The sequence below is a fragment of the Podarcis tiliguerta genome (genome assembly GCF_965153285.1).
Source record: "Podarcis tiliguerta genome assembly, chromosome: 5".
NCBI lineage: Eukaryota > Metazoa > Chordata > Lepidosauria > Squamata > Lacertidae > Podarcis > Podarcis tiliguerta.
Genome location: NC_139538.1, coordinates 43,157,238 through 43,177,331, shown reverse-complemented (window position 1 = coordinate 43,177,331; position 20,094 = coordinate 43,157,238). Strand labels below are relative to the sequence as shown.

General features: G+C 42.3%; 1 protein-coding gene and 1 long non-coding RNA gene across 5 annotated transcripts in view; one reads left to right on the top strand and one right to left on the bottom strand.

Moving 5' to 3' along the window:
• Positions 1-17,925, bottom strand: LOC310678188. Its single transcript, XR_014511682.1, has 3 exons — positions 17,367-17,925; positions 14,442-14,524; positions 1-111 (listed from the first exon to the last, which is right to left on the bottom strand). It is a non-coding gene; the product is annotated as an uncharacterized lncRNA (long non-coding RNA).
• The window catches only part of SEMA4G (semaphorin 4G), a 102,371-nt gene continuing 87,354 nt past the window's right edge, over positions 5,078-20,094 (top strand). Inside the window, exons 1-4 of one of the 4 annotated variants that reach the window (XM_083441533.1) lie at positions 5,579-5,863; positions 6,686-6,774; positions 18,675-18,782; positions 19,019-19,081. The gene's annotated coding sequence lies outside the window, so the exon portion shown is untranslated. Of the gene's footprint in view, positions 5,286-5,578; positions 5,864-6,685; positions 6,775-18,674; positions 18,783-19,018; positions 19,082-20,094 lie in introns of those variants that run through there. The other 3 variants (XM_083441532.1, XM_083441531.1, XM_083441534.1) reach the window with 3 other exon arrangements.

The following is a 20,094-nucleotide window of genomic DNA, read 5'->3' as shown; positions in this document are numbered from 1 at the left end:
GAAGCAAATCCAGCGTATCAGGCTGAAGTAGTCACACCAGTATCCCCCCTCTGGGCGATAGGTTCTCTTTTCCTTCCTTTGTATGGTGCACGGGTGCTAGCTGCTGTAAGGCTAATAACAGATAATAAGATAAGGCTATCAATGGCTACTAGGCACAATGACTTTGTTCCACTGCCACTGTTCAGTAAGCCTCTGAATATTAGTTGCTGGGAATCACAAATGGGGAGAGTACTCAGGTCCTGTTTGTGGACTTCCTACAGATATCTGGTTGGCCACTGTGAGACAGCATGCCTGACTGATCCAGCAGGGCTTTCCTTAATGTTCTTATGAGTTAAGCCAGCCCTTAACTGTTAAGGACTCAAATCAATTTAGACTTCAACAAACATGAGGTTGAAATGGAAGAAGAAGAGTTTGGATTTGATATCCCACTTTATCACTACCCTAAGGAGTCTCAAAGCAGCTAACAATTTCCTTTCCCTTCCTCCTCCACAACAAACACTCTGTGAGGTGAGTGAGGCTGAGAGACTTCAGAGAAGTGTGACTAGCCCAAGGTCACCCAGCAACTACATGTGGAGGAGCGGAGACGCGAACCCAGTTCACCAGATTACAAGACTACCGCTCTTAACCACACCACACCACACTGGTTCTTGACTGGACTGAGAGTAGCTCAGATTAGTTATGACATCAGTCTTTCCTTTCACAACTGAGTGGTGCCCCATGTAAAAAGTTTTGTTTTAAATTTGGTTCCTATAAATGTTAGTTGGAAAGTTAATTTTGAGAGGGAATCTTTCTTGAGTTATGCCACCTGGGCAGGATAGGACCAATGTTAAAAACTCTCTCACACACTTGGAGCACAACGTGACATTGGTTGTGGGGGAGGAAATAGTGGAAAAAACTATAGGTGCAGTAGTGGTAACCTTGTATTTGGGGTGAAACTATCACTGGCAGAACACCAGCAGCGCAAAATTTGAAGAATGGAAGGGAAATGTGAAAAATCCTACGCCCACTCCTGTCTCTTGCAATGGGATAACCTTCTGTTTACAATCAAGATGATGAAAGTTTTCACGTTCCATTGAAATTAATGGGAGTAGTCCCAGCCTTAACAACACCTTTCTTCACTTCCACAGCTACAAGGATTTTGATTAACCCTGCACTTTATCATAGCATCCTCATGCAAGGCATTCAGCTGGTGTAATGCCAGGAAAATATGCAATGGGAAATCCACATGATTCTATTAGAGAAAGTCTGTTCTTCTGAAATGAAGATTCCGTCTTCTGTGACTCTCTCATAAGTTGTTCCTGGAGGTAGATTCTGGGCCAATCATTAATGTTGCATAGATATAGCCCTGTCTCAACATGCCACCAGAAGAGGTACTTCTGGGAAATCCCAAAATTGATTGCAGTATGCTATTTGAGGAATTTCCAGGTTAGAAGAACTGTGGTGAACTCTACTATTTGGTTTTTAAAGGATGAGTAGGATTGGGTTTCCCACATTGTGTTTCCAAAGTTTGAGAATTCCATTAAGTTATCATATATAACTAAGACAGTGAGCTATGAATCAATGAGTCTTTGTTTGTGTCTTGTCTCTACTGTTAACTCACTAGGTGCCCTTAGTCAGGGTAATCAACATGGTTCCCTCCAGATGTTGATGGACTCCAATTCTCATCAGCTCCAGCTAGTATGTCCAATGTTAAGGGATGATAGAGCTGTAGTCCAGCAACATCTGGAAGACCACAGACTTTCCACCTGTGCCTTAGGCGTATCACTCTCTCTTTATCAACTTGTTTTTCTCTCCACAACCAGTATCCTCTTCAATATGGGGGATAATAATACTGATTTAATATAAAGGTTGAAAGAATTGCAACTAGATAATGCATGCACAGTGTTTTGAATGCTTGAATGCAATATACCAGTGTTAAGTATTATTATTAATGGCATCGAGTTTAATAGTACAGATATGATCTAGTTAAATCCTGAAAAATGAATCTCCAAGTAAAAAACATCTAACTTGTCCAATGGTCCAGTAATCAGTCTTCCACAAGTAATTCCTTGATGTACCAAAGACAACAAATAACCTTGGTCTTACTATAATGTATAGATAACTGATCTTTCCTGCAATAATTTCCCAAAGCTGTCAGATAGTGTCTTGTCAAAATTGCCTGGGCAAATGAAAGTTGAATTCATGTCATCCCTAAGGAATATATCTTGTAAGTATATAGAAACAAACAGTTACTATTCAGAGAGAACATTGTTGCAGCTCAGTCTTAGAGAACATGCTTTGGGGGGCAGAAATTTTTTCCAAAATGGTACATTTTTCACAAGACATTTTCTGCATCGTAGGTTCATTAGTACCAACAAATGGCTGCAAACTGCAATTACCATATTAGTCAAGCTTTGAAGTTTCAATATTTTTAGCTGTTACTAAATTGATAGAGCATTGGATCCCACCCCTTGCAAACATCCTCCCCCCGATGCACAATATGTTCTTCATGCAGAGGGTCTAAGGCTCAATCCCAAGCTACTCCAGGCAGGGCTGGGAAAGACTTCTGCCTGAAACCTTAGAGATGGTGCCAGTGTCAACAGTGCTGTGCTGGATGCACCAATGGCTTGATACAATACGATAGCTTTATTGTCATTGTCCCATACAGAACAATGAAATTGAAAATCTACATAAGACATTCAAAAACCCCTAAAAACTCTGAAACCCCATTTTAAAATACAATATACTATAGAGACTCCTTATGCTGCGTTTAGAACCAGAATTGCATTTGCGTAGACGTAGAAACTGTTTCTCAGGTGGCTAGTCCAGGTCTTTATACACCTATACCTTCTTCCAGAAGGCAGAAGCTGAATGAGATCATACTTGAGCAAGTATGGCAGCTCCCTATGTTTCTGTGTAGTTCAGAAGTTGTTATTATTATCATTATTGTAATTCAATCTTTATTGGTGTAAAATCAACATAGACACACAAGGAAAATTTAGAAAAAGAAAAAAAGGAAGGAAACAGAACGTAAAAACCACAGTACATCTCTTACAAATAAAAAATAAAATAGAACAGTACATCACGAATATACAATTTTAAAAAATATTTTTGTGTTGTTCAGAGTTTTATGGGAATGCCATCTTCCCCAGGCAAGGGAAATTATTTTATTCTGTGAACCGCCCTGAAACCTCCGGGTATAGGTCGGTATATAAATTTAATAAAATAAATACTGTACTCTTCTGTGTATAAGACTAGGTTTTTTAACCAGAAAATTAGGTTTAAAATTGGGGCTCGTCTTATACACGGGTAGTGCTGAGGGGTGTTTTCTTAATTTGGAGTCCCCAAAAATAGGGGGTATCTTATACATGGGGGGGGTCTTAGACACAGTAAAATACGGTAAATAAAAATTAAGGATTTAAATACCTCTTTATCTATTACAGGTAGTGCATTTCTAATCATGTCAGCTCAGAAGGAAGTTGTATTGAATTCAATAGGTCTTACCCTCAGGTAATTGGGCTTTGGATTACAACTTGAATCCTTTATAATGTCCTGGTTATCAGTGGCACTAGCTGAAGAGTTTAAAGCTTAGAAACCATTTTCTCAGGCCAAATTAGAAGTGTTTGCCACAAGTCAATTCTTGTTATCACAGTTGTGATCAACTAGCTTCCAAGATGCTTAAGCGTCATTTCATCTAGCTGAGTGCTTGACTTCTTCACAAAATTGTTTCTGAAAATGGCAATTCTTAATTTTTGCTACCATCTTATATCCTTACTTCCTAGCTCTCAAATTGTTCAGCACAGTCTCTGAGTTAGATCATTTAAGCCCCCTAGCTGATTGTTCCATTGCTTTTTCGAGCTCATTCTATTAAAATCAATACAAATTGTTTGGCACCTTTTCCAAATCCCCCAAGAGCAGTGTGATTAAGTTTTGATGTTGGTGCTCACCTGCTTCTATCACTCATTCTGGATCATACCACATTGATTTTGGGGTGGGTGTAACATACAGTAATTGTTAATAATAGTAAAAATAAACATTTATAATAATAAAGCTGCTTTTATTAACATTTTTTTGAAGTGGGAAGAGAGGGAAGAGATGGATCAGAATTGCCCACATATAAAAAATCAGAGAAAGCTCTCCTGGAATGGTTCAAAATGTGGTTGTATAAGAGGTGCACATTTATTTTTGGATTTTCTGAGCACTAGGTAATTTTGGGTTTACAGAGGGGGAAAGTGTGAGGTAGAAGTTGTATACAGTGAAGAACTGTGGGACACAGGGGAATTAATTGGCACACAAGGGGTAGACAATCCACAATTAACTGAGGTGTGAACAGGTCCTAAGTGGACCCATAGGATCATCCTGTTTGAGGGTTAAGTAGTTGAGGGAGAGAATGGAAGGACATGTTTCTGTTCAGATTTATAACCTGGAAGAGAGACTCCTCAGTGGGGTCATATGGAGTCTATATCTAGGCATATCCTCTAGCCTCCAGGGGCAAAGTCGACAAATTCCTCTCTCATGCAAAGATGCTCTGCAAAGACGTGGGTGGATGGAAATTGCCCTTCTATCATCGCTTCATCATCTTAACACAAAATGCGTTAAAATATGCTAAGTGGAGGAACTAATCTGCTTTAAGTGGTTTTAGATCTGCAACTCTGAATCATTGGCTGGATTAGATAATATACTGGTAAATTGTTCACACTAAACATGCCTCTTGGAAGCTTCTCCTGAAGCCTCTCTAGGACCTGTTATGGGGTCACAAATCCTTTTCTCTTGGGATCCTGGATACCCAGGGTTGGCATTACTGCCCGCTCCCCAACCTGGACAGGAGGCGGGTGTGTTTCTCTTTTTTTTTCTTTTTTTCTTGGGGGTTTTGGATTATGTGCACTCTGCACGTGCCCAGAGGGCTGCCGCCTTATTTTTGTTCTCAATTACATCACACCTTTCCGGGCCGAATCTTGGCCCTCAAGACCGGTTCCGGTGTTCTTTTTAAAATTCCAATTATTTTTGAACCCAGCCCCTGCCCCCAACCCGGCAAGCCCCCTCCTTTCCCCTGGCCTGGCTGGCTGAGGGTTTCAGGGTAAGCCGCGCTGGCCGTGCTGAGGGAGCCCGCTAGATGGCGGCGCAGAGAGCCTCGCGCGGGTTTCCTCGCTCGCTTCCCAGCTGCGGCTTCTCGCCTCGGTGGCGGCGGCCGCTCATTCGGCACCGGCTCGGACCGCGAGCGGGAAGGCGAATCCGGGCCGGGGGTGTCTGGCGGGCGTGCGAGCGAGCGAGCCGTGTGGAACCCGCGGGCAGCGGCCGGAGCGCAGGTGAGAGACGGAGGGGGGCGGCTGCGCGTGGAGGGGGAGACGAGGCCGTGTGGTGTGTGTATATACGTGTGTGACAGAGTGCGCGTGAGAATGGGCGTCTAATTGGGGGGCATTCTGGGGTAGGAGGCGGTGGACAAAGAGGGCTCCTCGGAATATGCGGCTGCGGGAGGCTTGGAGGGCTACGGTCGTCTGAAGGCTGAGGGAAGGCGCGTTGCTGCCTGCAAGCCCAGGAGGGGTGTGTGTGCGTGTGAGAGAGAGAGAGCTTGGGTTTACGGCGAGGCGGAATATAATGTGGGGGGGGGGGGGCTCTGCGCTGGTCACGTATCTGGACCAGGCTTTGGGGTACGTGGGGGGGCGTTCTGAGGAGTTAGGATATGGCGGGCAATTGGGGTATCGTGAGAGAAAAGGGGCTGGGGCATTCTGGAGGTCAGGGCATGGGGGGAGAGGATAGGGACGTGGAGGGGAGCAGGCTCAGGTGTGGGGAGCGGGCGAGAGGATCTGGGCCAGCCTGGAGCGGTGGGAGCTGCTGCTGGAGAGATGGTAGCTGCGAGGTGTGCCTCGAGGGCAATCTGCAAGAGGTGGGCTCCGTGCTGCGGGCTTGCAACCTCTGCTGGGGCTTTAGGGAGGCGGGATTGTTTAGTTGTGGAAGCATCTGGTAAGGAAATCGGGAGCGGGGGGGGCAGTTGTAGAATACGGAGGCTGGGCTAGAGGGGTAAGGTAAGTGGCCCACCGTGGTGGAGCAATCCGTGGGGCAGGATGTGGGATGCTGGCTTTAGCGCCCACCCAGGGGCTCATCTAGGTCAGGCACTGGAAATGGTGCAGGGTAGGCTGAAGAAGTCTTGGGGTCTGCAGCCATACTCTTCTAGACTCTGGGACTTAATGGACTTACACTTCTCCTCACCTTAAGATGTGATTGATATCCTTGTGGCAAGTCAACCCTGCTGCATTTCTGGCCCTCCTGCTCATCTGCTGAGTGGGGCACCAAACAGCTCCCTCAAAGTCCTGCCCTGAGAGCGCAACTCTTTGTGTGTGTGGAGATGGGGGGGCAAGAACAACATTATACAATCTCTGGGGCAATGATTTTGTGTAGTAGGGGTGGGATTTAAAGGCACAACTATGGAATAGTGGACAGGAATACTAGACTGAGAAGGCTATTCTGGAGTGGAGCGGGTTGCTGAGTTTCCTGACTACAGTACTGGATATATGGGAGGAGTGGGCTGAGGAAGAGGCCAATTAAGCCTCGATTAAGGGCTGGGGAATATGTGGTGTGAAGTGGAGTGTGCATAGCAATGGGCAGAGGGATCAGATGACCCAAATGTCAAATATAAGGAGCAGCGTGGGGTGTCTGTTGTGAAGTTGTCTTACAAAATCAATGATGTCCCTAATGGTGTTCTGTGCAGCTGTCACCCTGTGGAATAAGTCACAGTCTTGTGCCCCATTGAAATACAAGGGATCTGGAAGCCTGATCAACTTGTTCAGGTGATAGAAGGTATGTCAGCCAAAGGGACTGTGTGTCAATAAATGGGATGTGTACATATGGCTATGAGGGACACTTGATAAATGTAATTTCCCCTATAAAGCTGAACATGTGTAAAAAATCATGTGTGTAATTTAAGTGGGAAGCTGCAGTGGATTCCCAGTGAAAGCAAACTAGTGTGTAATTGTCACATTTCTCTTTCCGCCACACTGGTGTAATGTAATAAGGAAAAACACTGAACTGGCTCTCGGGTACCTTAAGAGTGGAGCAAGTTGTTTTGTATGTGCAAAATATCTTATGAAGACTCTGATATTGAAGTCACCAGCTTCTCAGTTAGTGACATGGCCCTAAACGTTTCCAATGAAGTTCACAGATCAAATTGTCCTTCTCACTAGCTCAGTTGGTCGAGCATGAGACTCAATTTCAAGGTTGTGGGTTTGAGCCACACATTGGCAAAAGATTCCTGCATTGCAGGGAGTTGGTCACTTCCAACTCTACAATTCTATGATTTCTATGAAACCTTCTTCAGCACCATCTTAGGCATGTCTGCTCAGTAGTGAGTTCTATTAAATTCAATGGGACTTACTCCCAGGTTAAATGTATTTAAGGTGGATCAAGTTTTATTTTGAATGACAGCTAGCAGTCTGTGTCTTTCTCTGTATTTGTAGCCTTTGACCTGCTGGGTTCCAGGAGGTTTTTGTCAGTTCAAATGGCTTGGTGAGCTAGACTTAGCCAGTCCTTTAGTTCTATCAATTGGGTCTTCAAAGTCATTTTTTGTCTTAGCTCAGAAGGTTCTGTATGTCATTGCTGCTTTTGAGGAGGGGGTAGTGAACTAGACATTCAGAGTGCTGCAGTCCTTTCATCAACACCAGCATAAAACTTGCAAAGTAGCCGAGGAGGAAGGAAAAGTGTAGATTTGTCTGAAAGATTGAGAGATAATAATACTTAATGAAGCTACTCTATTATGGCCAACAGTATGAAGGGCTGCTACATGTGTGCTGATTCCCTTCTTCCTCAACCTGTTCCTATTTTTAATGTAAGGTCTCTAGAACTGATGTATTAAATTAGGATTTGAACTTTATGCTGATTTCTTTCTCTTTTTTTACCCAAATGCATTGTTAAATAGATCCTACATTTTGCCAAGTTCACTGCAGGTTCTGGCCTGTGTAGATTTTTAAAAATGCCGTACAGTATATCTCTTTTCTTTTTAATTTCTTTAGTCTGGGGAGGGGTGAAAGTACCCCTTTTCGTTGCAGAATCTGTTTGTCTTAACAGCTTGCAAAATGCACAGCGAGTCCCTTGTGCTGCACTATTTAATTTTTATATTATTTCTTCTTACAAATCCACCTGAATGTTCCCTTTTGGAAATGTAATGGGTTCTAGTAGTAGTGTGATTTATTTAGTGGCTTTTGGCTGGCTGGCTGTAGTAAGAAGAAACCACCAGAAGCACTCAAAATAATTGATGCCCATCTACTCTGGGCTATGGAAGTGAAAAGCTATGTTACTCACAGGGCTTTCTTTGGGAACCAGGCACTGCAAGTCTGTCTTAGCATCTCAGCAAGTAAGACTTCTGGCAGCTGCAGGAATGGCTTTAATGCAGTCTTTAAAATCCTGCTTCTAAGAGATCTGCCTGAAAATGGACAGTTCTGTGTGATGACTGATGAATTTATAGTAGCAAGGCATGGTTTCGCTTTGTCCTGTTGGGATAAAAGGTGCCATTTTGAAAAGGTGACTTCAGATTGATAGTTGCAAAGAATAAAAGATTGACAATCCTGGCACTGCAGTACCTGCTTTGCAATTGGAGCCATGCCACATCCTTTGACATGGGAATCCTTGCAACAACTGTGGAAAGAAGGATTGGAGGACCTCAGGCCCAGGGGCCAAATGCAGCCCTCCAGGTTTCTCTATTAGGCCCCTGGGACTCCTCCCAGTCCCCAGAACTCTTCTGAACTACCCCACCCTTTGCAACCTCCTTGTGGGTTTTTGCCTGGCTAGAAGGTGTAATGAACTGATTATGCTTTTTGCTAATGGAGGTTAGAGAGAGAAGTGAGTGTGAAGAAATTAGCTTACTATACAAAGGTAAAACTGCTCTGTCAACCTCTAACTCAGGCACCACCCATCTCTGGTACATGGCCCCCAAAAGGCCAGCCAGAAGGGACTGTGGCCCTAAGACTGAAAAAGGGGCCACATCCAAGCTGTAAAGTAAGCCTGTGTTGTTTCCCTCTATTACTGAAATGGAGATGCTGAAACTGAGAGACAAAGGCTTACTTCCTGGGGAATGAGTGGCTATTTGAACCAGTGGACTACCAGCCATGCCCCTAACACATCTGTAACAACAGATTTGGAAGAGCCATCTTGCCCATTTGGGGAAATGCTAATCATAGAATTATAGAGTTGGAAGGGACCCCAAGAGTAATCTAGTCCAACTCCCTGCATTACATAAATCTCAGTTAAAGCATCCATGACAGATGGCCACCCAACCTCTGCTTAGAAACCTCCATTGAAGGAGGAGAGTCCACAAGCTCCTGAGGGAGACTGTTCCACTGTCAAACGGCTGTTACCTTCAGAAAGTTCTTCCCAGTGTTTACTCAGAATCTCCTTTCCTGTAACTTGAAGATAATGGTTTGGGTCCTATCCTCCAGAGCAGGAGAAAACAAGCTTCTTCCATGTGACAGCCCTTTAGATATTTGAAGATGGCTATCATATCTCCTCTCAAGTGTCCTCTTTTCCAGGGTAAACATACCCAACTCCCTCAACCTAAATAATATCCTCTTATTATTTGGCTACTGATACTGGGATAAAAGCACTGCACAGTTTGCTCCCTCTAAGATCACTGACCAACCTTTTCACCCAAACAACAGAATAAGAGAGAAGCTATAGGAGAACCAAAGAATGGATAATTTTCATTGGTAAAATAGTAGCTGGGTGGGAGTGAGGGAATAATTTTCACGGGTAAATTGGACTGGTGGGGGGGGGCAACAGCTGCTTTCCTAAAATACATGGTCCCAGCTGAGATGGGGCTCCCCCCATGGCTGCTTTTGGCTAAAATACAGATAGGTGAACCAAAGATGGATCTCTTTTATCTTGTCTAGTTTGGCCCTGAGGCTCTATTTATAACTGCACAGTACTTTATTGTTTACCCAGTCACACTAAGTTCAATGACACTTATAAGTGTACATGGTATTGCAGTCTGAAAAGCCCTGTGTCAGACTAGAAGGTTTCTTTCTGAAGAAGGTCAGTAGCACCTAAAGGATTTCGACACATAATAGAGGTTTACCCAACCTGTGTTTAGAAACCTCTAATGAGATGGATAAATCAGTCTGCATCCAATTTGTGCAATTGTCCACCAATTATTTTGTTTCTTTATTATATTTAACCTAAATCTATCTTCCTGTAATTTAAGCCCATTAATTCTGGTTACCTGCAGTTGCTGTGGAGACCAACTGGTTTTCAAGGTGTTTAAAGCACCTATTTTTATCTTAAACTGCTGTTCTATTGCTTTGCCCTTCCTCTCACACCCCTTCATCTTTTTGTCATCCCCTCTTTCTCCAGCCTAAATATGCTGAGTTCTTGTGACTGCTCACCCCTTTTCCTTTCTACCACCTCTCTCTTAAGTCCACATGCAATTAAGTTCCACTGGCACTATGGCGTGTCTTTCCAGACAAAATTGGTTTATATAGCACAATAAATGCATAATTATTGTAAATGTGCAACTGATATTCATCGGTTCTGCTGGTTTCCTTGTCTTTCAAGGTACTGTCTTTGTTGTGGATTGAGTGAATATTGGAGAAAATGGCAAATACTGTATCAGTATTTAGATACGGGGGAAATGCAATTCATTCCCTGCTAATTATGTTATAAACTTGCCCAGTGGCATTAGGCAAGATGCTTTTTCAAACCCCTAATGTATCTGGATTATGCTATGTGTGTGTGTGGTAATATTGAGCAACCTGCTTCCTCTTTAACCAGGCCTTTGGCTGATTGACACCTGATGCCCTTTTAAAATGTGTTGTGGAAGGGAGGAGTATTGCTTAGGCTTTGTTTTTGTTTTTATTATGTATTTTCTGTTTTTCATATTGTGACTTTATGTTATTGAACTGCCCTAAGATCTACGGGTATAGGGGCAGTATACAAATTTAATAAATAAACAAACATAAATAAATACAGGGTTGTATGGAATATTCCAAGCTAGTACAGTGTTACCTTGGTTCCCAAACTTAATCTGTTCCAGAAATCTGTTCCAAAACCAAAGTGTTCTAAAACCAAGGCATGCTTTCTTATAGAAAGTAATGCAAAATGGATTAATCTGTTCCAGACTTTTAAAAACAACCCCTAAAACAGCAATTTTGCAAGGTTTTTTTGTTTTCTTAACCCTATCCAAATTACCGTAGGTTCTTTGAGCTTTAGCTGCAAGCCCCTGACACTAGTAATACAGTCATGTCCCGGGTTGAAGTAGCTTCACGTTGAGCATTTTCGGGTTGCGCTCTGCGGTGACCCAGAAGTAACAGAGCCTGTTACTTCCGGGTTTCGCCGCTTGTGCATGCACTCAAAATGATGCCACGTGCATGTGCGGAAGCGGCGAATCATGACCCGCGCACTCACAGAAGCACAGGCGTGGGTTGCGTTCACTTCAGGATGTGAACGGGGTTCTGGAACGGATCCCGTTCGCATCCAGAGGTACCACTGTATGGTACCAGGTGTATCTCACATTTAAACTGTATTCCTATGTACACACTCTTTCTTACCTATGTGTAAGTCCCATTGAATTTAGTGGAACATATTTCTGAGTGCATATGTGTGGAACTGTGCTGCTGGTTGCTAACCATGAACAAATCAAAATCAAAATGGTGAATCAGTGGAGGGAATGATTTTTGAAGTGGTTGCTCTGCAGAAATCCGAAATGTGCACATGTAGGGGAAGTGGTTTCAGTAGAAGTGTGGGGAGGGAATTGTGGAAAAAAAGATATACACATTTTAAGAATAAGGGTTTTGATTACTTTTCTACTTTGCAGTAAACAGAAATGTAGGTGGTCCTGAGATAGGTTGGGTGTATGTTGCTCTCCCCAATGGTACCCCTTGTAAAAATGCCTTAGTCAGCTCTTGAGAGCATATAACTGCAAAACTGGGTACTGTGTAAACTTGCAGCTTTGGCTTAATGGGATTATTGGTAGTGTGAGCCAAATGGAACAGAGCTTGATTTCCAAGTGTAGATTCTGTTTGCTTGGTTGCTTTTTTGTGTTTTTTGTATAAGTAAAATTAATGAGAGAGTGCATTAATCAGGGAGAGAATGATAGGGTCTCTTCTGCACTCCTCGTCTGAAAACTTCAATATGTACCGTACATTGAAAATGTCCCCAGTGTTAAGCTGAAATGAACAGAGACCTTAGCTCACAGATAGTTCAGATTTTAACATTACTGAAAATAGAGGGGTAATGTATTATTCCCCTTCCCATTTGGGGATGCAGAATCCTTCATGCCAGCCTTCTCCGACATGGCTCTGATGGCTGGGACTGATGGGCATTTTATTCCAAAAAATTAGGATACCAGGATGAGGAAAGATGCTCTTACATTCTCTATGAATATGGCCTTGGATCAAGTTTAGATGCTTCACATCCATTCTTACTGACTGGGTATGGAATTGTAGGTGTTTGTATCTGCTTTGAACCAAATGGTTATTGGAATCTGGCTTTTATAAGCATATGAAGCTAGCCTTGATGGAACAATGCTACCTTTGAAGCTTTAGGCGCTGCTTTAGTCTTGGGGGGAGATAATAGGAATAAGTGACCTGACTTTAAAAGAGACAGTGACAGTTAAAACCTACGGCACTGTATTGCATGCTGCTACAGTCAAGTTATTGCATAAGACTTCTCAAGCGTAGTTCTTTTTCTGAAATGTCGCTGGGAACTTCAAAGTAATCTTACTGCTTCAAGATTTTGTGTGGAGTGCTGCAGTCACAAAGGCTGTATGGCTCAAACACTGTACAGAGTGTCATGTGCTGCCATACTTGGAAGGCAGAGAGGGCTGTCTTTATACTGCAGGGCATTGACCCAACTCCTGCGTGGAGAACCTTAGCCACTTCTGCCACAAAGAGTTCTGCATTGTCAAATATAGCCCTGCAAACTCTGATTGCAAGAGAGGCTTTCAAGCATCCGTTTTTCTCCTTCTGGAATGCGTTGGCATCAAAGTGCTCAGGTTGGCCTTGAGTGGAAAAGTATGCTCCCAGCAGGAAGGGCTGGGTGCTGATTGCCTTAGAACTAGAGCTGTCAACTAATTAAATACTTTTTCATTGATTAATTGTACAACTAAATTAACATACCATAGAAGGATCAATATAATTGTATTTGTGCATTATTAAAGAAACTATGATAATGTACATTTTAATAAACAAAAACTGCCAATTATAGTTCAAAGAGGCCATCTCTAATACATCATTTTTCATTCTCTGACTGTAAACAGTAACTCAACAGATCAAAAATTAACTTCCAGAAATAAAGTGTTCCCATAATTGTAGCTTCTATTGATTAAAATTTGCCCTGTATCTTAAAATGGATCTATACCAAGTAATCAACTAAAATGTCAGTTGATCTACTAAGCAAACCAATGTTAAAGCCTGGAGTCATACTTTGAACTGATCCACACAATTGTTTGGAAGGGAGAGAGATGTATATACAGTACAGCCAGCAGAAAATATACCTGGCTTGCGAGCCATAATTTGATTTCCTGCACTTTTGGCTTAGCATCCATACATGCTGCCTGAACACCTGACAGAGTGCTATCCGCTTGCCTACATCTAACACAGCTATCCTGATCTTTTAGTTAGGCAGTAGAATCATGGCTACATGTACAGCAAGCAGGAGCCCATATGGTTGAGCAAGATGTGCCATTAGGCATGTGTATTCTGCAAAAGTGTACACAGTAGCACAAATCTCAATGAGTGGTATGTTCATTTGGCTGCCACCTTCCAAAATGCCAAGTCCTCGGGGCTAACTTGCTTCACTGTGTTCTTGTATAGTACCTGATTGTACTGAATCTAACAGCTAGAGCTGCTGCTGCAAGCTGCAAGCTTAAAACATTGCACAAAGGATTGATTAAGGTCCAAATAGTCTCTGCTTCTTCAGGATCACTTTTGTTAAACCTGTTCCCTCTTTTTTTGGATTGAAGACTTAAGATTTTCTAATTTATCCAGTACTCTGCAAGTGTTAATCTATATTGGAAAGTGATTGGAGTTTGTAGTTCAAACCTATTACATGGTATATACGGTGATGGAAATAATTGACAAATGCATGCCATTGTAGGGCTTTAACCTTTATTCGATTTAATTGGATAGGTTAACTGATCAAACATTTTAATCAATTGGAAACATGCCTTTGGTTGATTGGGCAGCAGACTCTTTTTAAAAAAAAAAAAATCTTTTAAGGCAAGTATTTATAAAAACTGCAGGGCACTATTGCCATCTTAAAGGGTTATTCCCCACTTTCTCTCATATAGAACACCTTTTCTAAGATAATGCCTGCAGCTGCAAAGAAAGTGTGCTTGTGTTGTAGATTTAATCGATTAATTAATTGCAACTAGTGCAGCTCAGGGTTTACAATTTTCTAAATTTGGTGACAGCTCTACTAAATTGTATCTAAACAAACAGGAATAAGTTGTTGAGCTTTGGACAAACATAGTAACGATATACCTGTTATGTACGAAGGCATTGTAGGTTGTACGTATGCAATGCAGGCCTAGGCCTTCAGGCCTCCTGTAGCTCAGGAGCTTCATCTGCATAACAAAAGACAGAGAGGATTAAAAAACCCTCCAATGACATTGTTTGTAGCTGGCAGGCTGCCAGTCCCTGCTGAGATTGGGCCAGTGTTGTGATTCGCTAATTGCAGTGTTAAAGTGACCTATCACAGGTGGTGTGTGTGTTTTGCCTGGGCCGGCTTAAGGTTTATATACTGGACCAAGTGTCCATGTTTGTCATTCTTCTTCTTCATCTACTTGATGTTCCAATAAATCCTTTTTGAGCTGAATCTCGGTTTTGGGTCATGCCTGAACCCGCCTACACTTCAATACCTATTGAACTGTGTTATATTTTTGTTTATTATTAATTACTTGCCCTTCATCTTAAAGTCCCAGGGCGGGTTACAACAATTAAAACAATATTAAAAACAGTTTTAAACAACTTAGGGAGCACCCCTAAGCTGCAAACCTGCTCCTTTCAGGGAAGTGCAACCTTGACCAGCGCAGGCCATCTTCCCACCTCACAGATTTGGAGAATTACGCCTCAGTTTATTGGCCCACATCCAGCCCATCATTGCATCCAAGCATTGGTCTTAACACCTCAGCTGCCTCTCCTGATTCTGTTGGAATAGAGAGAAAGAGCTGGGTGTCATCCTTGGATGTTCACGGCACTTCACTCCAGATCTCCTGATGTCAGGAATCAGACCATCAGTCTGTTTAGCCCAGTACTGTTGACCAGATGTGGTAGCAGCTGTCCAGGGTCTCAGGTAGAGATCTTCCCCAACCACATAACCTGTGATGGTGATACTCATCTGTACAGCTTAGGTACTACTTTTCTGAACTGTGGATTCTCTCAGTAGAGAAACACCTCACCCCCATCTCCTTAGCCAAACTTTTAGAGTTACACTTTTATGGGAAATGCAGGGTCAATTCACAGTTCACCACCATCACAAGCCCACATGTTAAAAGTCGAAAGAATATTGGAGGGGTGGTGAGCTGATCTTCTAGCTCAGAAGTAGGGGACCAGTGCCCCCCCCCCCCAGTCCTGACAATTGGCCATTTTGGCTGATGAGAGCTGGAGTCCAAAAGCGTCTAGAGGGCCACAGATTCCTCACTACTGCTCTAGCTAGTCAGTTGACCCCATTCAGATCCACAGTTTAGCAGCTGTCAAGCACCATTAGGTCTGTTGCAAACACACAGTCAGAAAGAGGTCTAGAGAAACTCTGCCCGAAGTATTCGTTTGTGTTTTTTATTTAGCTAGTTATATCTTTACCTAGTTGAAAGGAGGAATCTAGATAGGTGAAGTACAGTGGCACCCCAGGTTACAGACGCTTCAGGTTACAGATTCCGCTAACCCAGAAATAGTACCTGGGGTTAAGAACTTTGCTTCAGGATGAGAACAAAAATTGTGCAGTGGCAGCGTGGCAGCAGCGGGAGGCCCCATTAGCTAAAGTGGAATCTCGGGTTAAGAACAGTTTCAGGTTAAGAACGGACCTCCAGAACAAATTAAGTTCTTAACCCGATGTACTACTGTAATTAATGTACAGGATGACATCTCTGTATCCAAGTGTAGCACGTTTTAAGGGGTCCACAATCTGGCTCCCTTAGGTGCTGCAAGCTTCTGCTTTTCCAAACTTTTATTACTTTTTAAAATGAGGGGGTTTGGGACCTTTTTTTGTTGCTGTGAGGGAGTTGCCTGATTTTCTAAATTTTTTGGTCTGGTTTTCATTTGTTATGGGGTAGGGTGGGGAAACGGGTTCTGAGCAGTGCCCAATTTTCTTTTCTGTAATGGGTATTTCATGGTGCCCACATCAGTTCCTTAGATTTCCAAATGTGCCTGCAGGCCCACAATTGTTGATTCCACAAAATACAAATCACTCAAGATGCAAATCACAGTATTTGTGTTCTGGAATTGCAAACAACTGATTATGAAAACTGAATATCTATTGTAATTGGGCGTGACTCCATCTGAAGTCGGACTGTAAATGAGATCCTGATTACGCTATTACACTCTCTCTTATGTTGTTTGCTCACTGTCTTTCATGCGTTTCGGTTTCTGAGACTTCAGTGCCAACAGCAGTGTTGGTCTCTCTGCAGCCCTCTCTGAAAAAGAGAAGCTTTTATGTGCAAGTCTCCCCACCTCCCAGCGTCCTATCAATGTCCAATTCTCTGAGTGGTTGATCTGACAGCAGTGACTTCAGCTAGTGGTACAGATTACTGGTAGTCCTTTGAACCACAATGTTGTCGTGTTAGGGTTTCCAATGGTTAAAGGGTAACCTCTTGATAAATAGAAGAGAAAACATAATATATACATCTTTCTGGGTGAGTTTTCACAAAATGAAATAGTGTTTGATATTCTCTGAACTTTGGACCTGAATGAAGTCCACTGTCTAGCTTAAATGAAGTCCACGGTCTAGCTCTTACTGCAACTCTGTTTGTCATGTGATAACTGCAGTCATCACATGGTTATTTGCTTGCGTGTAATGGTGTATTTACCGTTTTATCACCTCTGCACCATACATAACAGTGGCTATATCCTTCTTGATCCCGTGATTAATGGATCCATTCCACTCATTCTCTCAGACTTTGGTATCTGCTGGTCCAAATTAAGCCCTGACATGAATACTAAAGCCAACCGTTTGGGGAAGAAAAAAAGATTGCCACGGTACTTCAGGTCAGGGGAAGCTAACATGATGCCTTCCAGATGTTGTTGGATTCCCAGTACCCATTAACCTCAGCCAGTATGACCAGTGATCAGGAATTATGGAAGGTGTAGTCCAACAAGTATGTAACCAAGCATGTAGATAGGGCCAGGGCCAGTCTGAGTGTGTGGTTGCAAAGCCTCTGTGTGGAGGATTTGCGTAGTGGTCCATCACTCTACCTGATGTTGCAAATTACAGATCAGCAAGCAGCGGTTCCATGTGGTAGCAACCTTTTTGGTGAAGGACCTTCCCAACTGACTTAAAACACCTGTGTACCCCACCCCCTGCCCTGATTGGCTGCCCATTGGATCCTCCGGAGCAGGAAGGTGCATAAAGTGCTTCCTGTTCCCTCTGAGGTCTTCCTGTGATCTGGAGTGCTCCTTTATTCTGTTGTTTCCTCTGACCCTGACTCACTCATTGGTTCTGACCACTGACTCATCTCATAGCTCCTGAGTCATCTCAGGGTTGGGCCGTGAACAGCAACAGGCTGACACATGTTCATGTACCAATGGATAGTTGGAAGGGATGAGTGACATTAGTTCTCTGCTTACAGGTGCCATGCCTTACTTGGACTAAATTGGGGGCATTAGTATGTAGCTGATCTTAAAAAGAGGATTTTCCATCCAGGAGTGTGCGGTCCTTAAACTAACTGAAGAGTGTATTGTTAATCTTTTCCTCCCTCCCTGCAGGTCTGAGCTTTTAAGCAGACAGAAATTCAACATGTGAAGTATTTCTCATTATGACCCTAATACACTGGGAAGAGCTTCACCTTTTAAATTTCAGTTTTGTAGGCTGCTGTTCAAAGCCTCAGTCATGGTGGAGGGGAGGTGGCAACCCTGTTTTGCACACTTCATTGTGGCGAGCCCACGTTCTTATTTAATTATGTCACGATTTCCGGTGCTTACCAACTTTCTGACAGCTTCCTGCTTGTGTGTTAGACTGAGTGGAGATACAGCATTTAGAGTTAAGGGGGAATTGGGAAAACACCCTGAATAAATGTTGAAGAAGCACCTGAGTTTCACTGGTCAATGTTCTGCACCAGGAAGCAACAGGTCTTGGTGTTGCTTATAGGATTCCCTCTCACTCTCCTCCTTGCCAGAATTTTTTGCTGTTTTTTTTCATATGAACCTTCACAAGTGCTGCAGGCTGCTGATTTTCTCCATATTCAGCGTTCCTGTGAATTAAGAATTGCTGGAGGGTGGAGTGGGGCTTTTTTCAGTGGAAGAAACCCAGTTGCAGAATGCTCTCCATGAGAGGCCCATTAAACATAATGTTGTCAGGTTTTGACTTGCCTTCAGGAAAAAAAAACCCTTCATCAGTTTACACAGGCATTTCTAGGCTATTAGTGGTTGGGCCTCTTTTTGTTTTATCCTTGTTTCGTATTCCTAAATGGTTTTATTTTTAAAAAAGAGAGAAATCATGTTGCCATGTAAAGTATACACAAACAGAACTCCAGAGTCGTCTCAGATCATTATTTCTTTTAATAGGAAATACATATAACAATCTGAAACACAAATTGGTAACAACAAAGAAAAACATCAGAGCAACAAGGAGTGTAATACAAGCCTGAGCCTGGACTGGAAAAGGAGTGAAAGGTAAATATTTTCAGTACATTTTTAAAGAGATTCTCTATTTAAGATGGGGTGAGGAACTTCAGGTCTTGTGGTCCAGAAGTGAATGAGACCCTCTGGCTGAAAAAGGGTTTTCATCCCTAAATTAGAGGATGTTGTCTGATGATTATAAAAATAAGGTTCTGTGCTTTGGTTTAATAGGTCTTAAAAGAACCTCTTCTCTTTGATAGTTGCACTAATAATCTGGTTTCCTTATACAGGAACAATTTAGAAGCATTGAAAAATTTGCATCTGTCCATTGAGAAGTCTGCTCTGGTTTGTTGGTAAGTTTTTATGCCTCTACCAAACTGTTCTCCAACAGATCTCCAAACTGTTTGTTACTGTTTCCCCCCCAAATCTCCAATGTTCATTTTACCCACTTACGGTTATGTTATGAAACATTGACTTTTGCAGATAAGAAACTCCCAGATTTGTAATGTCATTTTAAAATCATATTCTCAATCCAGATCAGTGCACTTGTTTTAAAGAATTTTCTGTACTTCATATTGTTATTCATGAATTTGTTTATTTACTGTTTTACTAGTGGATATGATCCAGTCCAAAATAGTTCTGTAATAATAATAGTTATGTAATAGTTCTGCTGCTCAGAGTGCTTCAACTGAATCTGTTAGCTGCTTTGATTTCCATTTTGTTGGGAAAAGTTCTGCCTGTAATGTTAGATTCACAATTTAGGCTTTTTTTATAGTTAGGTATGTTAAAACAGATTGTAATTGAAATTTGGAGGTAAAGGAGTCCTTGAAATGCTCAGTGGTTCGAGATAATGATGAGATCCTTTGCAGAAACAGCCTGTTATCCAAAAGAGCATTGGTATGCATCTTGGTGTAAAGTATTTTATAAGTATTTGGTGTGAGAAAAAAACCTGATGGCAAAGTATCTTTATTGAGTAGGAGAACAAGTATCCTTGATGTCAACTTTATATAATTGGCTCTTGGTACCTTATATAAACATTAATTATAAATCTGAAATTAAGTAAGTTTTTTTTTAAAAAAAACTATTTGTTTTCAATTTTAGATGCTCTAATGACTTCTGAATGTTGCTATTATAGTCAAGCTCATGCTGAGATGTAAGACTTATTTTGCTTCACCTCACTAACGCAGTGCCAAAGGTTGACCTACTTTCTGATGACTGTGTCATTGTGCCCTTGCAGGTTCCACTTCCTAAGTCTCAATAATGTATATTATTAAACAAGCCTCTGCCTTGCTGGTATCCTTTTATCTCCCATACCTTGTCATTATGTTCTAGGCTGGAGCATACCCATCAGCTATGCCCCTGGAAC